Consider the following 12,757-nt stretch of genomic DNA (forward strand, 5'->3'; position numbering starts at 1 on the left):
ATTTAGCAAGAAGGCAAGAATACTAAATGTGGCTGGGCGGAGTGGCTCATGCCTATAATCCCAGCACTTTGAGAGGCTGAGGCAAGTGGATCACGAAGTCAGGAATTCGAGACCAGCCTGGCCAAGATGGTGAAACATCTCTACTAAAAATACAAAAATTAGCCTGGTGTGGTGGCTGGCACCTGTGATCCCAGCTACTTGGGGGACTGAGGCAGAGAATTGCTTGAACCCGGGAGGCAGAGGTTGCAGTGAGCTGAGATTGTGCCACTGCACTCCAGCCTGAGTGACAAAGCGAGACTCCCGTCTCAAAAAAAAAAAAAAAAAAAAAAAAAGGATACTAAATATATTAGTTTTCTATTGCTGCTATAACGAAGTGACATGAACTTGATGGCTTAAGACAAAAACATTTAAATTATTACAGTACTGTAGGTTAGAAGTTCAACACATACCTCTCTGGGCTAACATCAAGGTGTTTGCCAGAGTCATGTTGCTTTCCAGGGGCTCCAGCGGAGGATCTGTTGTCCAACTTCTAGAGGCCACTCACATTCCTTGACTGGTGCCCTGCTTCGTCCACCTTCAAAACCTTCTGAAGTTACACATCCCTCTGACAACAGTTGGAAATGCTCTTTGCTTTTAAGGAAGCATGTGATTGGATTGGGCTCTTGCATCTAATCCAGGATCACCTCCCCATTTCAAGGCCTTTAACCTGAATCCCATGTGCAAAGTCCCTTTTGCCATGCATGTAAGAAAACATATTCACAGGTCCTGGAGACTTGTGGAGATCTTTGGGTGGGCTACTATTTGCCTACCACACTGGTAAAAAAGAAAAATACTTTTAAAAAATCAATTATATTTCTACATAAAAGTCACAATTGAAAACAAAATTTTAAAATTATACAATAGCGAAAGTAGTTAAAAGGTACCTTTCCATTACTTCATAGAATACATCTACCAAAAAATGTGCAAGACTCAAATGGAGAAAACTCACAATGATGTCAGCTTTTTTACAAACTGAAAATGCCAACATGTATTCTAATATTTATATGAAGGCATATGAAAGGACCAAATAGGCAAGACACTTCTGGAAGACAGAATTACGTTTCTCAATTTATACCTGAAGGCAACATTGAAAGGTAGATAATATCAAGAATATGTGGAGACCCCTTGGCACTGCTCGTGATCACGTAAACTAGTGCTACCATCTGGAAAGTAAACTGGTTATATTTCAGCTGCCTAAGAAGCCTGTATGGGGACATGCATTGCAGCGTTGTTTCCTAGAATCAGGAAACAGGGACAGGCTGTGGTTCCATCACTGAGAGAATGAATAAGCAATCTGGAATAGGGCCGCGGTTTGCCAAATGTAGCAGATACCATACAGGAGACCCAGTTAAGTTTCAATTTTAGAAAGATAATGTTTTAATGCAAGTGTGTCCCAAGTATTTAAATTTTTTTAAAATTTCACTTTTATTTTAGATTCAGAGGGTACATATGCAGATTTGTTGCACAGGTATATCGCATTATACTGAGGTTTAGGGCATGAATGATCCCATCACCCAGGTAGTGAGTACAGTGCACAATAGGTAGTGATATGGTTTGGCTGTGTCCCCACCCAAATCTCATCTTGAATTATAGTTCCCATAATCCCTACGTGTCCTGGGAGGGACCAGGTGGAGATAATTGAATCATGGGGGCAGTTTCCCATATACTGTTCTAGTGATAATGAGTAAGTTTTCATGAGATCTGATGGTTTTATAAGGGGCTTCCCCCTTCACTTGGCTCTTAATTCTTCTCCTTGCTGCTGCCATGTGAAGAAGGGCATGTTTGCTTCCCCTTCTGCCATAATTGTAAGTTTCCTGAGGCCTTCTCAGCCATGCCAAACTGAGAGTCACTTAAACCTTTTCATTTATACATTACCCAGTCTTGACTATGTCATTATTAGCAGTAAGAATGGACTAATAGAGGTAGTTTTTCTGTTTTTCCCTGCTTTCCTCTCTTCCCCCTTTAGTAGTGTCTATTGTTCCTATCGTCATGTCTATGTGTACTCAATGTTTATCTCCCACTAATAAGTGAGAACATTTGGTATTTGGTTTTCTGTTCCTGTGTTAATTCACTTATGTCCCACATATTGCACATCTAAATCATTTGTTGTTATCTGAAATTCAAATTCAATTAGGCATCCTATATTTTATCTGACAACCTTAGTAAGGGCATATTGAGGATTCTGAACAACTAGATGTTTGAGGAGTTAGGAGGAAACACTAGATATTTTACAGCAACGTAAATGGATCTGCAAGACCAAATATTGGGTGACAAAATGTCAGCCACAAGAGACATTTTGTAGTGTAACACTATCTGATTGAAAATACAAACCCGCAACAATACTACATTCCCAAGAATAAATAAATACTGAAGGACACATATCAAACACGCTAGCGTGGATGCCAGTGGGAAGGAGAAGAATGTGCTGGGATTAAGGGTAAAGGGGAACAATAAAGCCAAGAGAACGGCTTTGTGCAAACTGATGATGATATGGTAAGAAACAAGGAAAATGATTAACCTGTTTTTTTTTATCTGAGTTCAAAGAAAATAATTTAAAAGGACCACAGCACATGCAACTTAGATGGACATAAACAAAATGTGCTCTAAAGAACTGTCAGTAACCTCAAAAAGTGGCTTCAGTTACGATGCTGGCACTGACATCAAAAATGCACGTAAAGGGCTAGAACATGATAGTTTTGTGATATGTCAATGTGGGGGAAAATATTTCTAAGTTAATAACTTAATGTTCTATTGTAGACAACTGTAAATATGTATGGATAAATTAATAAATACTAAGAGCAGATATTTGAATGTTTTGTGTACCTTCCTAAAATAATATATATTCAAATTGGCCCAACCTTTTTTAAGAGAAAATTCTCATTGGGAAAATGGGAGACTACTCTTTATTCAATGTCATCCAGTGTTTGGACACAGAGAATATTTAGCAGGGTGGCTAAATAGCAGGCAAATAGTAGGCACCCAGTCCATTATTGCCTATTCAGTATAATCAGGGCGTGTTTATGTCTTAGCTGATGCCTTAACCAACATTACTTTCATGATGTGAAAGTGGCATTAATTTGAATAAGAAATCCTAAATAACAAATTTATCACTATCAATTCAAAGAAGATAATATTCTGTGTTTATGTAAATATCCACATTTTAAAGCTTACACAATGTTAACCATTTATAACAAATTTGACATGGTTTTCAAAATGTGCTGAGAATGAGAAGTCCTGGTATTGGAGGATGGAAAGTTGGTGGTTATAAATGGTTTTCTTTTGAGTGAAGAGTGCCTAATTTTTGTCTGTTTTGCTTGAAAGCCTGTTGAACTCTTTTGCAAGGGACAGAAAAGTCATAGTGGAGAGTAGGAGGGATTTGAAGCCCTTGGATCAGGAGGACACACATGATATGGCTGGAACTGGTCTCGTTTCTGATGACACCAAAGGAAAGGCTTGAATGCTCCATTAGAAACTGCCCTGGAGCCTGGGGGTCTCTCCAAGCTCTATCACCCAGAGAATGGGTTCTCATGTAAGCAACTGTGTAGTAACTTAAGGCATGCTCACTCTCAAAACAGCTTTGAATGTTTTATGATTTGTCAACAGCTAAGACATAGAGAGGAAGCTCGCTCTCTCTCTCTCTCTTTTTTTTTTTTTTTTGAGACAGGGTCTCACTCTATTGCCCAGACTAGGGTGCAATGGCACCATCATGGCTCACTACAACCTCAAACTCCTGGGTTCAAGCAATCCCCTTGCTTCAGCCTCCCAAGTAGCTGGAACTATAGGTACATGCCACCACACCTGGCTAGTTTTTTAAATTTTTTATAGAGGCAGAGTTAGTATTACTATGTTTCCCAGGCTGGTCTTGAACTCCTGGCCTCAAGTGATCCTTCTGCCTTGGCCTCCCAAAGAGTTGGGATTTACAGTCATGAGCCACCATGCCTGGCCCTCTTTTTCTTAATGTAAGTCATTATGTTTGTTTATCCTGTCATTTAACTAAATCAGGAACTTGATTTTTTTTTTTTTTTTTTTTTGGCCCGAGGAAGATAGAGAAGAAAAAACACAACCGTAACATTATTTATCTTCTGACATAACATTGCTTTGGAATTTTTGAAAACATCCCTTTTGTGTTATTCTTTCATCCTTTTATTTTCAAAAATAGCATAACTTGTATGAGTTTTATTTGATAACAACATCAAAATTAATCACCTACTATTCTCTTCCATAGTGTAATTTGATATTACCAGTATAACTTGAGCATCTGTCTCAAAGATCTTTTCAGTAAATCTGCCAAAATAGGTTCTTCTCAGCATTGCTATCACAGTGAAAAACTGTAAGCAATCTAATTGCCCAACCATTGAGGAATGGCACATCTGTACAATACAATATTATGAAATATACTCTCATAGAATAAAAGTTGCTCCTTAAACACAATTTTTTAATGGTACAACAAATATCTATGACCTATGTTTCTGTGGAAAATGTAGAATAAAAGCCTGTACATAAAGTACTATCTCAACTAGCAAGTATCTCTGGATGGTGGGATTAGAGGCCATTTTTACTTAACAGGCAGTTTTGTATATTTTCTACGTTTTCTGCAATGAGTTTGTATTACTCAAATTATTATTCTTATTATCACTTGAGACAGAATATCACTCACTCTGTCGCCCAGGCTAGAGTACAGTGGTGTAATTGTGGCTCACTGCAAACTCTGCCTCCTGGATTCAAGAGATTCTCTTGCCTCAGCCTCCGAAGTAGCTGGGGTTACAGGCGTTCGCCACCACACCCAGCTAATTTTTTAAATTTTTAGTAGAGATGGGGTTTCGCCATGTTTGCAGGGCTGGTCTTGAACTCCTGACCTCAGGTGATCCACCTGCCTCGGCTTCCCAAATGCTGGGTTCACACCAAATTACAGGTGTGAACCCCCATGCCTGACCAAATTATTTTTGTAATGTTAAAAAAATACCCACTCAAACCCAGGACAATGAAGCAGTTTTGACAGGTCCCCTTTACTTTACCATACACATTCAAACTTGTTAAAGTGCATTAATGTGTTGATTGAGAGTGATTAAGCATACAACTGACTATAACATAGTCAACACAGTGGTTAAATCTTGAAAAAGTGTAGGTCATTGGCTTACATATACCAAACTACTCCAGAACAATTTCAGAAATGTTAAAAAATTTTGACTATATATATATACACTTTTTTGTTTGTTTGTTTTTGAGACGGAATCTCACTCTGTCGCCCAGGCTGGAGTGCAGTGGCACGATCTCAGCTCTCTGCAGCCTTTACCTTCCAGGTACAAGCAATTCTCCTGCCTCAGCCTCCCAAGTAGCTGGGACTACAGGCACTCACTGCCACACCCAGTTAATTTTTGTATTTTTAGTAGAGACGGGATTTCACCATGTTGGCCAGGATGGTCTTGATCTCCTGACCTCATGATCCTCCCACCTCAGCCTCCTGAAGTGCTGAGATTACAGGCATGAGCCACTGTGCCCGGCCCAATTTTGACTATATTTTAAATGGAAAGCATATGCAAGGCTGTGTGAAGTTGTTAGGAAAATGAAAACTTAAGTGTTCCTAATATAAATGTGCCCATAGTTCAGTATCTCAACCATGCATTTAAATATAGGCCCTTACCTTGCTCCTAGTTACTAAAAATTTAGTATTGTGAATTCTAATATGCTTAACTGACTTTTGAGAGACCTTTATGATTTAACAAACTAAAGAGGGCTGATAAAAACCAATATAAATTCAAGCTTTCAGAAATGAGCTATTTATTCAGAAATGCTATGTATCGAAATAAACCGTTAGAGGAACAGAAAGCAATGTCTGTTTTGCTCCCACAAAGGGGAAGGTCATTATATGTTAAGTCACAGATCATACAACTTACGAGCTATAAAACACCTGTAGATCCTGTAATCCTGTGGTTACAACCTCGCTACCTGTAAGTTTGAAGACTGTATGTATTTTGTTTATTCAGAGTTTGTTTTTGTTTTAAATTCAGGCAACATTTAAAATCCAGAGATTTAACATACAAATCCAGGCCTCCCTGTCCTGGACCCAGCCTTGTTGGTCCCTAAAGTAGAGTGAGCAGCCCCTGAGTTTGCAGCAGAGCTCACATGCACTTATCCTGCACTCCTTACTCAGGTCATGTCCATAACCTAAGACAGAGAGTGTGGGACTCCTGCCTGCATCCAGCTCTTTTCCTCCTTAGGTGCCTCCAACCCACTCACCTTATCCCCCCATGAAAGACACTCACAACCCGTGCTCCTTCCTGCCTCCCCACCTTCGCTCAGTAGTTTCCACTGTCCGTCGGTGGTGCACCGTTTCCACCTCAGCTAGTTAATGCTTGCTCATGCTTTTGAGTTCAACTCACCAAAAACGCCTTTCCTCAGCCCTTTGCTTGGGTCCAGTTACCTAGTTACTCTCATAGCATGGTCTTCTCTTTTATTATAATGAAAAGTAAATAATAAATGGTTTTATATCTATCTTTCCTGCTAGAATGGAAGCTGTAAAAAGGCGGGGACCATATCTTGTCTGTTACCTGCACATAGTAAGTGATCAGTACATATGCACTGAGTGAATGTATTCTTGCATTGAACTGGTGAGGAGCAGAAGGGTAAAGGGCTGGGGGAGGGGCCCAGGAAGCCTGGGACAGAACCCACAGCCAGGCTCAAGGCAGGCAAAGGGAGGTCTCCGGCTCTCAGGACCCTTCACAAACCATGTGCTCTTTCTCAAATTCCCCTTCGTCTGGATTTGATATCTCTTCCTTATAATCCCACCCCATCTACTTTAGTTTTTCCTTGACATCCAGCCATCTTTGGGTTCCATTTTTTGCTTTTCTCCTTGAGTGATAACAGCTGGGACTGCAAGTTCGCTATGTCCTCCAAATGGGACCAGAGTTCAGGCTTTTAGAATTTCAGTTCCCTTTCCTGAACCTCGCTGCCCTTTTGGTGACCCTAAGAAGAACCAATTAGCAAAGCAAGAAATTGTCTAACAAAGTAAGTTCTGAATCCTAAGTAGTTGCTGTGTTATTTCAAGGATTACTTAATCCAGGGAAACCCAAAACATCCAAAATGCCTTGGAGAGGGTAGCAATGATTTGTATCAATTTCTGCAGTTCATATTAACATGCTTATTGTATTGCTTATACAAAAGTACTTGCAACTCCGCAAGTATTCTTTACGAAAAATTCATTTTGATAGTGTCTTCATACATGAGAGAAGGAAACACAGGCATCATGCATGTCCATGTTTGAAGAAATATTTTTAAACATTTAGGGTGTAAATTATTTAAAAAGCATAAAAAGTTGGATTCCTAACTCATATCATGGCTGAAAACAAATTCAAGATAGAATAAACATTTAAATAAAACAACAAGAACAAACAACTATTAACCCAGAAGTTGTAAAGACAAATCTGATTAAATAAAAAACTGAATAATGTCTATATAGAAACAAATACCATAAGCAAGAATAAAAGTAAAACCTGATGACAATTTTTGCAAAACATAAGATAGAGGGTGAATTTTCTTAATTCACAGAGTACTCTTAAAAACCAACCAGCATGATAGAAAGGAAGGTAACAGGTAATTCACAGAAAAGAAAACACAAATAGCAATACATATATAAAATATGCTTAAATAAACAGAAATTAGAGATAGAGACATTTCTTTGGAAAAATACGAAAAACAATGCCTGGTATTCAAGAGGGTGTGGAGAAACAAGCACATTCACGTTTTTGGTAGCTATGTAAATTGGCACATGTTTGGGAGAACAATTTGCCTTTGATACATATATATATATAAAAGCTTAAAATTCACAGTGTAACGTCAGTTACTTCTACTTCTAGGTATTTCTTTGACTGGTATAATCAGAACCAGGCAGAGAAGTCTTATAAAAATGTTCATTGCAGAATAATTTATAATAGCAAAAAAATGAAAAAAGCCAAATGTTCACCTTTGGATGATTAGTTAAATAAATTAGGCAGCCTATAATCTTAAGCTAGTAAACAAATACTATCTAACCATTAAAAATAATAAAATATGTATTGACTTGAAAAGCTAGCCATAATATGTTATTAAATGAAGAAACTAGATTTGTATTTTTTTTTTTTTTTTTTTTTTTGAGACGGAGTCTCGCTCTGCCTCCCAGGCTGGAGTGCAGTGGCCGGATCTCAGCTCACTGCAAGCTCCGCCTCGTGGGTTTACGCCATTCTCCTGCCTCAGCCTCCCTAGTAGCTGGGACTACAGGCCCCCGCCACCTCGCCCGGCTAGTTTTTTGTATTTTCTAGTAGAGACGGGGTTTCACCGTGTTAGCCAGGATGGTCTCGATCTCCTGACCTCGTGATCCGCCCATCTCGGCCTTCCAAAGTGCTGGGATTACAGGCTTGAGCCACCGCGCCCTGCCCACTAGATTTGTATTTTATAGTGTGATTTAACCTACCTAAAGAAAAAAAGTAGATATGAATGTTTGAATATGCAAAGAAAATATCTGAAGGCCATAAACCAAACCAAAAGCTACCTCTGAAGTATGGTACTGATGGAAGAAACAGGGACTTTTGCTTTCAATGTATATAACTTTGTATTAAAAAAAAAAATCATGATTTATCCTTTCCTGCCAAAAAATCACTGTATTTAAACAAAAAGCTAACAACAAAACACATTTATGTTATAAGCTATTACAGAGCATGAATACTGTACAACCCATTCAACAATTTAATGCAATATATTTTTTTTAAATTTTACTTTTTCTTTTTATTTATTTATTTATTTTTATTATACTTTAAGTTCTAGGGTACATGTGCATAACGTTTATATCATGTATAACTCCCCAGTGCAATCACTAATTCTCAAGAACCATGCTGGGAAGTTTGCATAACAACAACAAAAAGTGAACTATTGCCCCACTGTCGTTGAGCTAACAGCTTAGTAGCTGCATTTTAATCTCATCAATACTAATATTATTTAGTGTAAAAATTGGGGCGCCCACCAAGCACTGTGCTGGCACAAAGGATGAAATGATGAACTCCACTTGAACAATTGGGGTTTCACATAGAAAATGTTTTCCTTGCATCATAAGAGCATTCGTTCTAGGACCTGATTTTTCCCTACGTACACTTTAACGAATTGGTCTAAAACTTGTTCATGGATGCTGGCAGAAGACATAAGACTCCTGGGTCAGAAACAAAGGACTTCTTTACCCACTGCAGAGCAAGCAACATGAGTATCAGCATGTACATCAGTTTCCCTGTCTCTTAAATTCACTGGGACAATATCATGGGTCTTGCATTCTGGGAATACTCAGCAAAAGGTGTAGGGGGATGAGAAATTGATCAACAAGTATCTCCCAAGAAAGAGTGAGCAGGAGAAAGCCCTCTTGAAGGGGTAGGCACATGAGACTGGCCCTATAGGAGGAAGAGCAAAAATGAGAAGGCAGGCAATGTAGCAAGAAATGGACCTGAATAGGGAAGCAAGGACCACATTCTGGCATTCTTAGAAGACTGAACTTTGCCCTGTATAGGTTGGAAAGCCACCAAAGGTTTTTTGTTTGTTTGATTTCATTTGATTGAGCTATACAAGATTGCTGGTTTTGTAGGTCAGAAACAATTGAATAATGATAATTTCATATCTCTCAACCTAATTTCACTAATGCAGGTTGGAAGATGAATAAGGAAGTAGGGACAGGGAAAGACGATTCATTTCTTTATCTCTATTTTTAGCATAGTGATGCCTGATGAATATTATAGTGACTCAGTGATGTCTACTGAATGAAAGAATGAATGAATGAATATGGAGGACTGTTTTCTAGAAAAACATGAATATTGTGGTTAGTTTTCAACTCTCTTGAGGATCATTGAAGCCATGAAGACGAAAGCCTGCACATACACAGTTTATATTGTTTCATTGTTTTAAATTCAGTGAATCAACCCATGAAATATGTGCCACACTTTTGGAAACTGAGATTCTGGAGAGTTTGTTAAATATAGTAGCTAATCCTGTGTACTCTGGTACCAAAGGCCTTGAATTTACATTTCAGCTCTAATAATATAATCTTTCAGTAACACAGTTTCTTCATCTGTAAAATGAGGCTGATGGTTTACCCTCCTCTTGGGGTTATGAGGATTACATGGAACATCCTATGTAATGCAGTTAGAACAGTCTTCGGGATTATTAATGTACTGTTATTATCAATGAAGATTGGTTGAGACTGGTGAGAAATAAAAGTTGCCCCAAATGCCCAGTGGAAGGCCTATGGAAGTGAGGTCACGATGTTGAATCACTCAGTGTGAGAGTAGGACAATTGAGGCTTGGATTTTGTGTACTTGTGTGTGAGTATTGAAGTAGCTTGCCTCTCTAAGAGGGACTAGGGTGTCTCAGTCAGCTGAAATGGATGAGACCAGGATTAACAAGTAGGGAGAAAAGAAAAGGTTAGAATATCAACAGGATTGCCAAACTCCGTGTGTACAGTTGACTCTGGAACTCTGCTGGGGTTTGGAATGCTGCTTCCCCAGCACCCACACTTTCAAAAATCCACACATAACATTTGATTCCCCAGAAACTTAACTACTAATAGCCTACCATTGACTGGAAGACTTATAATATCATAAAGAGTAAATTAACACATATTTTGTATGTTATATATATTATATACTGTATTCGTACATTAAGCTTGAGAGGAGAAAATGTTATATAGAAAATCATAAGAAAGAGAAAATATATTTACTATTTATTAAGTGGAAGTGGATCATCACAAAGGTCTTCATCCTCATGGTCTTCCTGTAGAGGAGGAGGAGGGAAAAGAGGAGGGCTTGGTCTTGCTGTCTTAGGGGTGGCAGAGCTAGAAGAAAATCCACCTGTAAGTGGACCTGTGCAGTTCAACTCAAGGATTAACTGCACAGATTTCATCTGTTCCTGAGCTTTCTTTTGGATCTTTCCATCTCGAAGGGGCTGGATAACTGCAGCTTAGCTCGGTTTCCTTTAGGTCTTCAGGGGTGAGTACTCCAAACTGAAGAGCACACAGTTTTCACATTTCAGAGTTATGACCTAATTATGTTATTTTTCATGTTCAGAGCAAAATGATATTGATCTTTTAAAATCAACTCTACTCAATCAAATCTAAGTAGAAGTTTAGGTGAGTGCTGGGCCAACAATTTAGATAATTCAGGCTGCAGCATTTTCTATGGCCTGAATTATGTAGCAGAGCTGTTTACATAGCCCTAAATTCATCAGATGCCACCTAATCCTTCACTTGGCTTTGTCTGTAGGGTATTTATTCCTTGCTGATTGACTGTATTCTCTTATTTTATGGTTTATTTTATAAGATTATTTCTTAATATTTGCATTTGCCAGTCAGCTTCAGCACTTCAGACCATCCCTTGTCAACCCAACATATTTATTCAATTTGCCCCTTTCTGGGATGAATATTTGGTTATGCTTTCCTGCCCACACAGCTAACCCTTTTACTTATTCCTTGATCCTCCCTGGTGATGGTTATTGTACTTCCCAATTCACTTCACATACTTCCCAGGGTTTGTATGAAGGTTCAGTTTAAAAATATTTCTTTCTATGTGCACCACAGTTTGTAAATACTTACATTCTTAACTTGAGTTTGTATGAAGCAGGCTAAGGGATAAAGCCCAGCCCCAACAAAGTAAACACACCAACAAATTTGATGGCCACAGTATGCTTTTTGTGCACACTACATTTTGGTGCATCCATAGGAAGTCAGCAAATTGTTGCCCCTTTACTGTAGAGTCCTTTGCAACCAGATGAAAATGGAGGTCTTTGGGCTGAGTAAAAACAAAGAACATAACCTAAGGCAAGTCACGAAGAAGCAATTTCAGAGCCATAGAAATTCTAACTGAGGCCAAAAGGGATGATTTCTAAGGCTTAGCATGGTTATTGGCCTCTTGCAATGTTAATAGCATGCTTAAAAGCCAGTAGCAAAAAAAGAGGGTAATGTCACTTTAACCAAAGGAGTAAGGCTGACAGGCTTAACGCTGGCCAAGTGTAAAGTAGAAAGCCTAGCAAAAAATAATTGAAGCCCCTGCGAAATATTTCAATTTTTTTATTGATTGAAGGCAATTATCCCTTAATTGCATATTTAAATGAGGTATTAGGAGGTTTAACTAAGCAATGCCTCTTAATTGCTGCTGCACACTAGGTGTCACAGATTGTGTTTATTTCATATGTTAATTAAAGAGAAAGGGGTATTTTATTTTATTGACTACAAGGTTCTCTAAGGCTGTGTTGTTTAGGACAAAGTACATCTCAGGTGTTTATCGCACGCTGGGTATTAATATCATCATTAGTGAGAGGTTAAAGTTTTTTAATGAAGAGGTGCATTTGATGTGTTTGCAGCCACACAGGCATCTCTAAAATGGGGGAGGTAGGATAAGCCCCCAAATCCCACAGAAACAATTATCTTTATGAAAGAAATATTGAGCCCCGTCCTCAACAATAATAAAGCAGAGTACAAGTTCTGGTATAAACAGGAAAAACAACTCCGAATTATTAAAGAATTAGGATTGTTACATGAAGCCCTGGTGGCCTGTGGGTGCCATGTTTGTATTATGAGCAGCAGTGGTCCATGTATTCATTTGCAAGTTGCTGCATGATTCTGTGATAGCAAAGGGCATTACTGCATGTTAACAGAGTAGGTAGAGATCTTTTATAAAAACCCAAATTTCCCGTTGAAACAATATAAGATTCTTAA

This window comes from Trachypithecus francoisi, unplaced genomic scaffold (assembly GCF_009764315.1).
Source record: "Trachypithecus francoisi isolate TF-2019V2 unplaced genomic scaffold, Tfra_2.0 Lachesis_group19, whole genome shotgun sequence".
NCBI lineage: Eukaryota > Metazoa > Chordata > Mammalia > Primates > Cercopithecidae > Trachypithecus > Trachypithecus francoisi.